A 10,746-nucleotide genomic window follows, 5' to 3' on the forward strand; every position below is an offset into this window, starting at 1 on the left:
GGACAATGCAGGCTGCTGGGGCTTGCATTACTGTGGAACAGGAAAAGCAAAATGCAAACAAACAAAAACTTGGGAAATTCTGCGCTACAGCCTCTCCATTCAGAAGCATTTGAGAAAACAGCACAAACGCGGTGGGAACGGCCCCCGCCACACGATGCTGGGGCAGCTCCGGACATCCCCTCCCGATGTCTGATGGCACCGAGCGAGCAGGACGCAGCCCTGACCCCTGGACCTGATGTCTGCCCTTCCTTCACCAGTGCCATCCCTACACCAACGCTGCTGGACAGGATGGGAACCCCTCTCCCAAAACTTGCTGCCACTCCTCTGTCGTTGCGTTCTCCATCATCACCCCAAAAAGTGTGCCAGTCACCGAAAAGCCCAAGTCCACGTAAGAAAGGATGAAGCTTCCCCCTGGGAGCAGAAGGATGAAGGCAGATGCCGAGGTGACACGTGTTGCACCCACACCTTGTCCAGGAATGCACAGCCATGCATACTGCACTGATGCTTGAAAGCATGATTTGCATAGGCATTGTCTGCCGAAGTCCAAGTGATAAAAAACCTGGTTCTCGAGTTTCCGTCTTCCTTTTCAGTACTGCTTCAATTAAATGGCCACACTGGTGAATGCCACAAGTTCTTTGGCAGCCATCCTCCTTTGGACTGCCACGGTCTCTACAGCAGGGCAGGCAGGATTTCCTCCACCTCAGCACCTTGGCTTCAGCTCATCAAGTGTTCCACTGCTCGGTATGCTCGGTTTTGGAGAGCCAAGAAGTGAACACACAGTGCTCCAGGCATGGGCTGCGGGTGCCTGAAGACACAGCATCCTGGAGCAGGGCAGCAGCTTCCAGCTACACCCAGTGATACCCCCCCAGCCCCTCTCACCAGCCAACAGAATTCTCATTTGGGTGCAGCTCTCTGCTGGGCCTCTCCTCTGCTGCTGGTTAGAAAGTGTCTTAATTCCCAGCCCGGGCTTGCTCCTGCTTTCAGTCCATCTGTCATCTCCTAACCTTTGCCTTTCACCTCAGCTCACACTCCAAACTCCTGTTGTTCACTGGCTATAAATACATAGGAAGGTAACTGGACCCTCCTTAGCATCTCCTTTGCCAGAAAGAAAAGAACAAGCTGGATTAGCAGCCCTTTCCCATGTGTGCTGCAGTCCAAAACTGTCTCTATTAAACATGCCAGCCGAAGTAAGGTGTTTCAGAAAAGGCTGAAGCCCCTGTGCCGACTTGCATGGCTCAAACTGGAAATACAGCACCAACCCCTTTCCAAATAGGAGCACAACGCCTGAGGCTCTGAGGATAACTAAGACACCAAGATTCCCCCATCTTGGCCCCTGCTGCCAGTGGTGTCCTCACTCAAACCAGCCCTGCAGCAGCCCAAGCAAGGTTTGAAAGCAAGAAGTCGCTTCCTGCATGTAGGTACTTCCCTTTGCCTCTTGGTACTGTGAGAATGCAGCCCAGCTCTGCAGGCTTTGTGCTAGCTGTGCTGCTGCTGCATGAAGTGTAAGAGCCCTCTCTGTCATCACATGGCCACCACCTAACTACATGGTACACAGGAATGCCTGCCTGCTCGGTTAAAGCATATGGGCAAGTGCAAGTTTTTCTCAACTCATTAAGTTGAGAAGTTTCATTTGATGGGGTTGGAAATGAAAGGGCTTGGAACTGTCCCCTCTGGGCTCGCAAGGAACTTAAGCCAGCCAGCCAACAACAAGCAGCCCACAGTACCCAAACTGGTTGTGAGTAACAATGGTCTGAATGACCAAGAGAAGTTTGATTTCTTCACCTGCCAGAATTGTGACTCAGAAGTGAAGTTACAACTTTCACAAATCTTTAGGATGTCTTTTGTCTCTGCTGACCATTTGTACTGGAACATGTTTCAACACTTGCCAAGTGCAGCTGCTTCATGTTTACTGTAAGCAATAAATAAATTCAGAACATCACTACTCTGAAGACCTCTGAGTTCTGCACAGTGACAATAAAACCAATACATACTACAAACCCCAAAAGTATATGTTTAAGCAGCAGGTGGCTTTGGTTTGCCTTCAGTTGTTGAGCATGGCGCTCAGCAAGAACTCTGCACTCCAGAAGCCGTTACAGAAAAATTAAAGCCCATCAGAAGCAAAGCGACCGTGCTGTTTGAACATTTGGTATCTCCACACTGTTCCTTGCAGCACCTGACCAGTTTTCACGCTGGAAGCACTGCTGGATGAAGGAGCTTTCCTCCCACCTGCCAGCTAGAAAGGCAGCTCAGCGTGCCCACATGCACAGCAGCCCTCTTCACAGTCCAGCATGCAGGTGCAGCTGCTGGGTACCCCACAGGATCCATGCAGCACCTGCAGCAGCTCTGTGTGCCAGGGCCCCCACCAACCTCCTGCACCTCCTCACCATGCAGTCCTGCACTCTCCTTCTGCTTTACTGCAAGAGATCCATTCAGCAGCCAATTAATTAGCAGCACCTAATAGGTGCCGCCAGGCATCCCGCAGGCTATTTTTGCAGCCCAGCATGCTGTGAGACAAATGACCCGAGGCCAGCACGACACCTGATGACTTGCAGCTATTTCGTCTGTGCTCTAATCTCATTGCCCAGGTTTAGCTGTGCTGTCTGAAGTCATTCGGTGCACCAGCTCTCCTGGGCAGCTCTCTGCTTGTTTTTCCTTCCTTACCTATTTCTTCATTAAATACTTATCGTTCTGTGTTAGTCCGTGTTCAGATTTAAATCCTCCAGGATGGGGGGGATTTTGTTATCGGTCACACCCATTGCATAGTTTTGATGCACTCGGTAGCTAAATACCTCTTTCTCTTGTCATGAAAACAATCAAGTCGTAGCTGTGTTTGTAGAGTTGTCTGTTGTTTGCTTGTTGTAGGTTCCTGATCAACGCACATTTACCTACAAGGCATTTCTCCTTCATAATATTTACAGCAATGTGAAAGAAAGCACCATCACTAAGAAGCACTCATTTCCAGTTCACAGCAGCCTGGCTGACTAACGAGGGTTTTGTAATAGCCTTCCAAGTTCCCATTCCTCAATAGGATACCACATGCACAAAAGAACTCACTGTGCATTTTGCTGGACCCGGTGCAGAAGCAACAAACAAAACCTGCAAGCAGCACAGTTATCGATTCGATAAGAAACTCAGCTGAGTGAGGTTAAATCCATGGTGTAACTTGACCTTGCCAGGAGGCACAGCAAGAAGGCACTGCCACCACTAATCATGCTGTTTTACCTTGCTTTTTTTCCCTATTAACACAGTTAGCTAGAGTGCCTCGAGGGGAGCTCATTCCATGCACAGAAAAGGCCGTGCCACATGTAGACATAGCAAAACACTCTTCAAAAGTGGGTTTTACGGTGTCACATTTTTATGCTCCAGGTAGGAAACAGTGTGTTTCCCAGATTTGAGAGCTTCCCTGGGAAGCATGGAGCCAGCACCTTAAGGAAGGGCCAGAACAGGCTCAGCAGGCCTCACCGAGCCAACCACTCCAGCCAAGAAAGAGCCACAGGTTCCACCGCATCAAAACATAGGCATGGCTCTGAGCCAAGAGGGACCAGCAGACCCTGCTTGGGCAGGAGAGGTGAGAGCAGACAGCCACCATCACCCATGACAGAAGGACATCAGGTGACAAACCCCAGAATGTTTTGGGTTGGAAGGGACCTCAAAGCCCACCCAGCCCCAACCCCTGCCGTGGGGCTGGCTGCTCCCCAGCAGCTCTGGCTGCCCAGATCCCCATCCATGGCAATGGGCATCTCCAGGGATGGGACACCCACAGCTCCCCAGAGTCACACCACTTCATGTCTAGAGGCTGTGCTGCACAGCAGGGATTTCTTTGCAGCTGTATGACAAAGATTCTAATAATTTTAAGCATTTTACTATTCACTTGTGTCATGTTTCAACAGTGAACACGTCACAGGAGGTGGGCAGGCGGCCCAGCAGCACCTTGGTGCCCCAGCATCCCCTGCTGGCTGCAAGCGGGCAGGAATTTACCTACAACTAAGCATCATCTCTAAACTCAAAGCTCAAACTCAGGTGCACTGTCACCCCATGTTCATACGAACATCAATCATGTAAATCTCCAGTTCTCTGGTGTTTTATAATGTTTACAAACACCAAATACTGCCTCAGGACAGACGCCCTTCCTGCAGCAGTGTATCACCAGCTCCAACACAGAGCACCCACAGAAGGGCAGCACCATCCCCTTGTGCCACAGGCACCCCCAGAGCAGTAAGGGGACCCAGTGCAGGAAAAGGCCCTTCTTCCTGTGTGGCTGATGGATAAACCAGGGAACTACTACCCCAGAGGTTTTCCCTTCCTCACAGAAGACAGTGAAATCAGTGCTGTGATGTGCATTAAGGATGATTGCAGGCATCATGCCCCAGAGAAGTACGGTTGCGTGTGCAGCTCAGCAGCAGCTCTGGGAGGTGCAGGCATTAGCCGGTGTCCATCCACACCCCCAGCAGCTGTGCTGCCATCACACTGCCAAGGAAGCATGTGGTCTAAGCAATTAACCAGCCAATGTAGAACACAATGCTCCTGTCCATACAAGGTGCTGAGTTGTGTATTAATGCTAGTTACGATAAATTACACCTACAGATTTTCCAACCTATGATCATTTCCCAACATAGAGCCGGACTGCTCACAGCCCTGAGCACTTCGCATGCAAGTCTGCTCAATTTGCTCTTTCCTTACATACTAAAAATGAAGTGGAGGTATAATCCAAACTCATCTTTCTTCTTTCCTATGTTGTGTACAACTTCTCTCTCCCCCATGCCAAAGAGGAGAAAGAAGGAAATGTACCCAAAGGGAAGCAATACCTGCTCTGATTTTCTGACTCAACCTGGGGACTGTGGTGAATCCATTGAGGTGAAAAATGTTGCACTGAGGAACTGCTTTTTCTAGTGTAAGTCATCATTGCAGACCATGGGTGTGCACACATATACACACAGAAGCATTTCTGCAAACTCACTTTGCAGAGCAATAAAAGGGCTGTGTTCCTATGGAGATGAACCTAAAGTCAATTAATGGTTTTTCCTGACCAGGAGGTGAAGTATGCGTTTCATTTTGTAAAGGATCCCTTCACAGCAGCAATTTGAAGTGAGCACAATTGCAGGTTTCTGATACGCTACTTAATCTCTAACGTTAACAGAATGTTTAAAGAAACAGCACTGTCCCAAGAAGGCTTTTATGTGCATCTTCTCTCCATCAGCATTAAAACCCTAATGAAAAGCTTGTACTGTACAGAAAGGAGGATGAGATCCGCCCCTCTTTTGTTTGCCCAGCAATAATTGATTCCAAACAAGGCACTTCTTCCTCTCAGCCCAGTCTAAGAGCAAATGTATACATTTCTCTTCAATCCACCACTTCATGCTAGTGAAAATCACTTTGCATTGATGGTTCCAAACCCACAGTAGTACAGACATTAATTATAGAGACTTCAGGGTCACAGTCCTCTTTCAGCACACCCAGTGCAAGAGAGCTCTGCTCCAGGCCAGGTTAAAACGCACATGACAACAAGCTTTCTCCACCACCGTGTCAATGACACCACCTCCCTTCAGTTGGGAAGGGGTGTGAGGCAGTGACTTACTTTGCACAGCGGGGAGCAGCAGTAGCCAGATACATCCAAGGCGTTGGGCTCCTTCCGCACAGCCATAGCGAGAGCACCTCTTGCCATGTCACATGGTCATCACAGGGGCTGTCAACAAGAAAGGAGGCAGAACTGTAGTTTATTCCTATCTCTCTCCAGCCTCAGGATGCCTATGAATATCACACAGGCTTGCGCATACCTTGCAGTCAGGTGCTCTGTTTCAAGCACATCCAATGGCTGGGGTATGGCAGGTACAAACCCATGGTTTGCACCTCTCCAAGAACCAGGGAACATGGGGACACGTGGGCAACGGACAGCAAGTGTAGCTCAGAATAATGGTGGAAATGGGGAATGTGTGGGCAAAATATTGGCCTTTATGTGGATCCAAGCAAGGCAGAGCTGTGGAATTCCTGCTGCATGTAGGGAAGGAGAACTTAAACAAACATTGTTTGGCTTCACAACATAGCTACAACAGACAGGCAACAGGAAATCCTGGTGGGTATCTTGTTTTAATGTAAAACAAGAAGCACTACTTAATTTGGTTTTGTAAACAGAAAGAATCCTGGAAAGAAGACAAACCTCAGATATGGTTTTCTTTGAAAGACACAAGTTATGTGAGATCCATGCTAGGGGCTTTGAGAGGGAAAATTTTGTTTACAAAGCAAAAGTGCTGAATACAACACCAATTTCTTTAATGGAAAAGTCATCATCCATGTGCCCACGTGTCCTGGTATCCCAGTTTCTGTTGAACTTGTATCATCTTGGTGCTTTATATGGGCAACTCACTGGTATCACAGAGAAACAAAATCGTAGGGTTATAAAGGACCTCTGGAGATCATCTTGTCCAACCTCTGCTAAAGGAGGGCCTTACAGATTGTGGAGGGTTTCATGCATCTCCAGAGAAGGAGAGTCCACAGCCTTTCTGGGCATCCTGCTCCAGTGCACTGTCATTTTCATATTAAAGAAGTTCTTTCTCATGTTCATTCTCATATTAAAGAAGTTCTTTCTCATGTTCAGATGGAACTTCCTATGCATTGCCCCTTGTCCTGTAACTGAGCATTCCTGAAGAGAGCCTTGTCCCATCCATTTCACTCCCACCCTTTAGGTATTTACAGGCACTTATCAGATCGCCCCCATCTTCTCTCCTTCAAGCTGAACAAGCCTCAGATCTCTCAGCTTTCCCTCTTACAGGAGATGCTCCAGGCCCTCATCATCTTTGTAGCATTCCACTGGACTTTCTCCAGCAGTTTCTTGTCTTCCTTAAACTGAGGAGCCTGGAATTGACAAGGTACTCCAGCAGTGGCCTCCCCAGGGAAGAGCAGAGAGGGAGGACAACCTATGGGATGTGGGTTCCCAGCCAACATTTCTGGCCCCAGGTCAGGCTGGACAGGGCTATGAGCACCTGATGGAGCTGTAGGCAACCCTGCTCATTGCAAGGGAGTTGGACTAGATGACCTTTAAGGGTTTCTTGCAACTTGAACAATTCTGTCATTCTATGATTTCTGCAGCAGCCCCTATCAGTCACTGCAGCAATACATAACCCCCTCCAGCTTCTCACCCTTTCTTCCCTGCAGAGGATGTAATTGCTGGCAAAGCAAAGCTACCCCCACAAAATAGCTTTGTGATGTCTTAGACCACTACAACTTGTCCCTACTAGCTTGTCAGACAGCTGCCATGAGCTCATCAATCCCCTATGGGACATGACCCAGCATCAGCTGACCCATGTTCTTGCTCAGGGCACCCCTGTCTCCCACCAGGGTTACAGTCAGTTCGGCTCTGACATTTAATATCAATACAAACAAACACATTAATGATCACTTTTATCTATAGCCAGATTTTGGCTAGGTAATGGCAACAACACAGTCTGCTGTTACCATTCAGCATTCAAGACCCAAAAAATCCCACCGGTGTTTCTATTGCCTGCCCCCAATATTAGATACTACCAATTCAGGGCTACAGCACTGATCTGCATGGCAGGGATGTGCATCACGTGCAGGTCAGGAGGTCTCAGGCTTATCAGTATCGGCCTGGTCAGTCCCCTCCTTCCCCCTGCACGGTGGTGGCATTGCATGTGGCTCAATAGATGCTGTATGGGTGTTGGGACGAGCACGTTTCTCACAGTGCTCTGTCGGCACCCCGAGCACACAAAGGGGATTTTTGCTTCTCTGAAGCAGAGCATTTTCAGAACAACAGGGCTCAGTTCAGACTCCTCAAACTTTGATCAGAGCAGGGACAATAAATCTGATCGCTTTTCAACTGCAAAATAGAAACTTTCATAAAAATAACACTGAATTTTTCACATACCCTTGTCTTTATCAGGAGAGCAATCTGGTCAGTGAGATACAACCACCATCACAAACAGGATCCCAAACATATTTAAAGAGCAAAGAGCCTCTCTCTGCAGTCGGGTGACAATGGTGCTTCATTTGGATCTGCTTTCCAAATACTTACACAGCATCCCCTTCCAATCACAACATGCCACTTTGAAATGCCAGTATCACTTAGCTCCTGAGTCTATTAGACCATGAAACAATAAACCCAGAGATACAAAAATAACTCAGATACCTACTTTAGCACCCAGTCGAGTTGGCAGGTGTTATCCTGATGGCTCCATGGCAAAAGCATCCTCAGAAGTGCCATATCTTGACCTTTGTGCAGCAGGCATCATGAAGCCGATCTCCAGAAACCACGGTGTCTTCCCAAAAGGTGCTAATATTAACTATAGCCCTTTGTTTCTTTGCACTCAAGGTTTCTCCCCGTCAGCTTTCTGGCATTTGCCAGTGCGATGCACGCTTTATTGGGCAGATATTGAGCTGCAAATTCCTTCATACTTCTCTATCCGCAGCATTCTGCAGCTAAAGCACTAACCAGCCAGCAGATGAAAATGCCACTTGCTGCTTATTCCTGCTGCAGTTTGTTGAATTAAAACCTCTTTGTTTGCAAGCTGTAAACAAATTCTTCTTAATCTTTCAATAAAAAATGTCAGTTATGCTCTCTAACAATGAAACTTCACTGCAGTGAAAGAGGGCATTGCTATTGCTCTAGTCATGATAACATATCAGCTGCTTTTAGAGTCAATTCCTTTCTGTACAAAATGTAATGACCGTGCAATTATTCAAATTTCAGACTAACAGACCCACAGTGCTACTCCCCTGCTCTTCAAACACAGCCTTGAAAGCAACAGAAAAGTCTCTAGAATAGAGGTTCCGAGCTCAGAATACAAAACACCTTTAAAATTCATTCAGTACAGCCAGTATCGGGCCTCGTTAAACACAGCTACTTCAGTGGAGAGCCAAAAAAGAAAGCCAGATCTTCAGCACGTTATTGCAGGCACTTCTCAGGCCCATGGCCTTCATTTGGCTTTGCTGGGGGCCGTGTTTATCTGCAGCTTCCCCGTCTCTCTCCAGTTTCGGTGCATTTCCTGCAGAATTGCTGGCCACAGCAGATGCGCCCTTCGGGCATTTCAACTTTTTTTTTTCCTCATGCCACTATTTATCCCATTTGTTTCCAGAATCAGCTGCAGCTCTCAGATCAGCATCTGTAACTTTCCGCTGTGAAGCATTCAGGACACGCCTGCTGCGAAAGCTTCCTCCTCCTTCACCTGCTCAGCCCCTCACCGACTCCTGCTCCATGGACTCCTGCTCCATGCCCTCCCGCCGTCCATTTTCTCCTCCTGCAGAGAGCTCCCCCCTACAACACAGTTGTCCATCAGCAGCTGCTCTGCTCCATTAACCGCTTGTGCCCCAACAACCATTCTCGCCATCCTAACCATGCTCTATGTGTGTTGGCATGCATCCACAGCCAGAGCAGCCTCGGTCCGCCCACAAGGTGCCTTTTCCCCATCGTCGAGACAGTGTGTGCCTCCCAGCTTTCTGTACCAGCCCAGGACTGTCTCTGTGGCTCCCAGGAGGGGCCACAGCCAGCAGCGAGGGGGACGATCCTCTCCAGCAACCTCATGGGAGTTCTCTTGGTCCCATAGCTAAACAGATGGCCCAGTATCATGACATATGGCCGCCCTATAGGAAAGGGGACTTCCCATGGCCTCTCCAGGTGCACAGAAACCTTTGGCAAGCCGAAGTTACATATAGCAGGCACAAAAATATTGCACTGAATCAGCAGCACCGGTGTTCTGAGAGTTGAAGCCTGGTATTTTGTATATGCCCAAGGCTGGGTGCAACTTTGCACTTCTGAGTCCCATTGAGAAGGGTTCTGATACAACACCCACCCTGCTCCTCCTTCCCCTGTTATCCTACTCACAAAACAATACAAATCTGAGCCAAATAACTTAGTTACCTCCCTTAAATGTCCTTGCAATTTGCTGCTTGTAACACATCACATCTTGTATTGCTGCTACCTTTTTCCCCCATTACTGTGACTTAAAGTTGCTCCAAACTGCAATAACAAATCTATGGGAAGTTCTGACTGCTGATGTGCCATACTCCTCTCACATCCCCTCTTCTTCTCCAAACATCTTTTATCCTTTCCAACAAAAAGGAAAAAAGATGTGGTGGCAGTGAAACAGTCTGTCTTCCTCCACTCCCACCCACTCCCAGGATAAAACCAAAGTACACTGGCACTTCCCTCTCAGATACGCATTGACCATCACCTTTACTCACTTTCAATGTGTGCCTACAGTGTACTGGGATCAACAAGAGAGGAGAAAAAGTTAATTAAACTTCTGGTGTTTTTATACACCCACAGACTGAAGGCAGTGCTAGGGCAAAGCAGGCACTGATTTCCCTGCCTCTGCACATCACAAACAGGACTTTCACACTCAAGAGCAGGAATAGTTTTGTATTTTTTTCATTTGTGGGTTTCTTTTGGTTGGTTTGTTTATTATGTATTATTTTTTAAGAATCACTTGACAAGCTACCCAATGGACAAGTCTGGGAAATGCTCCTGGTGGGCCTCAATGACGCTTCAAGGCAGTGCAGACTCCTTCCAGAGGATCATGAGGGGTATGGCTTAGTGGGCATGGTGGTGATGGGGTGATGGTTGGATCTCACGATCTTAGTGGTCTTTTCCAATCTTAATGATTCAAAGATCTATGATTAAGTGTAATTGTACCTGGCTGGACAGCACTCACCAAGCCCCCCTTCCTCCCTTCTCCATGCAGCACAGAGCTGATGTTGTATCTGAGACCCCCAAACAAGAGCCAGCTCATTTCAACA

The sequence above is a fragment of the Tympanuchus pallidicinctus genome, unplaced genomic scaffold (assembly GCF_026119805.1).
Source record: "Tympanuchus pallidicinctus isolate F22 unplaced genomic scaffold, pur_lepc_1.0 scaffold16, whole genome shotgun sequence".
NCBI lineage: Eukaryota > Metazoa > Chordata > Aves > Galliformes > Phasianidae > Tympanuchus > Tympanuchus pallidicinctus.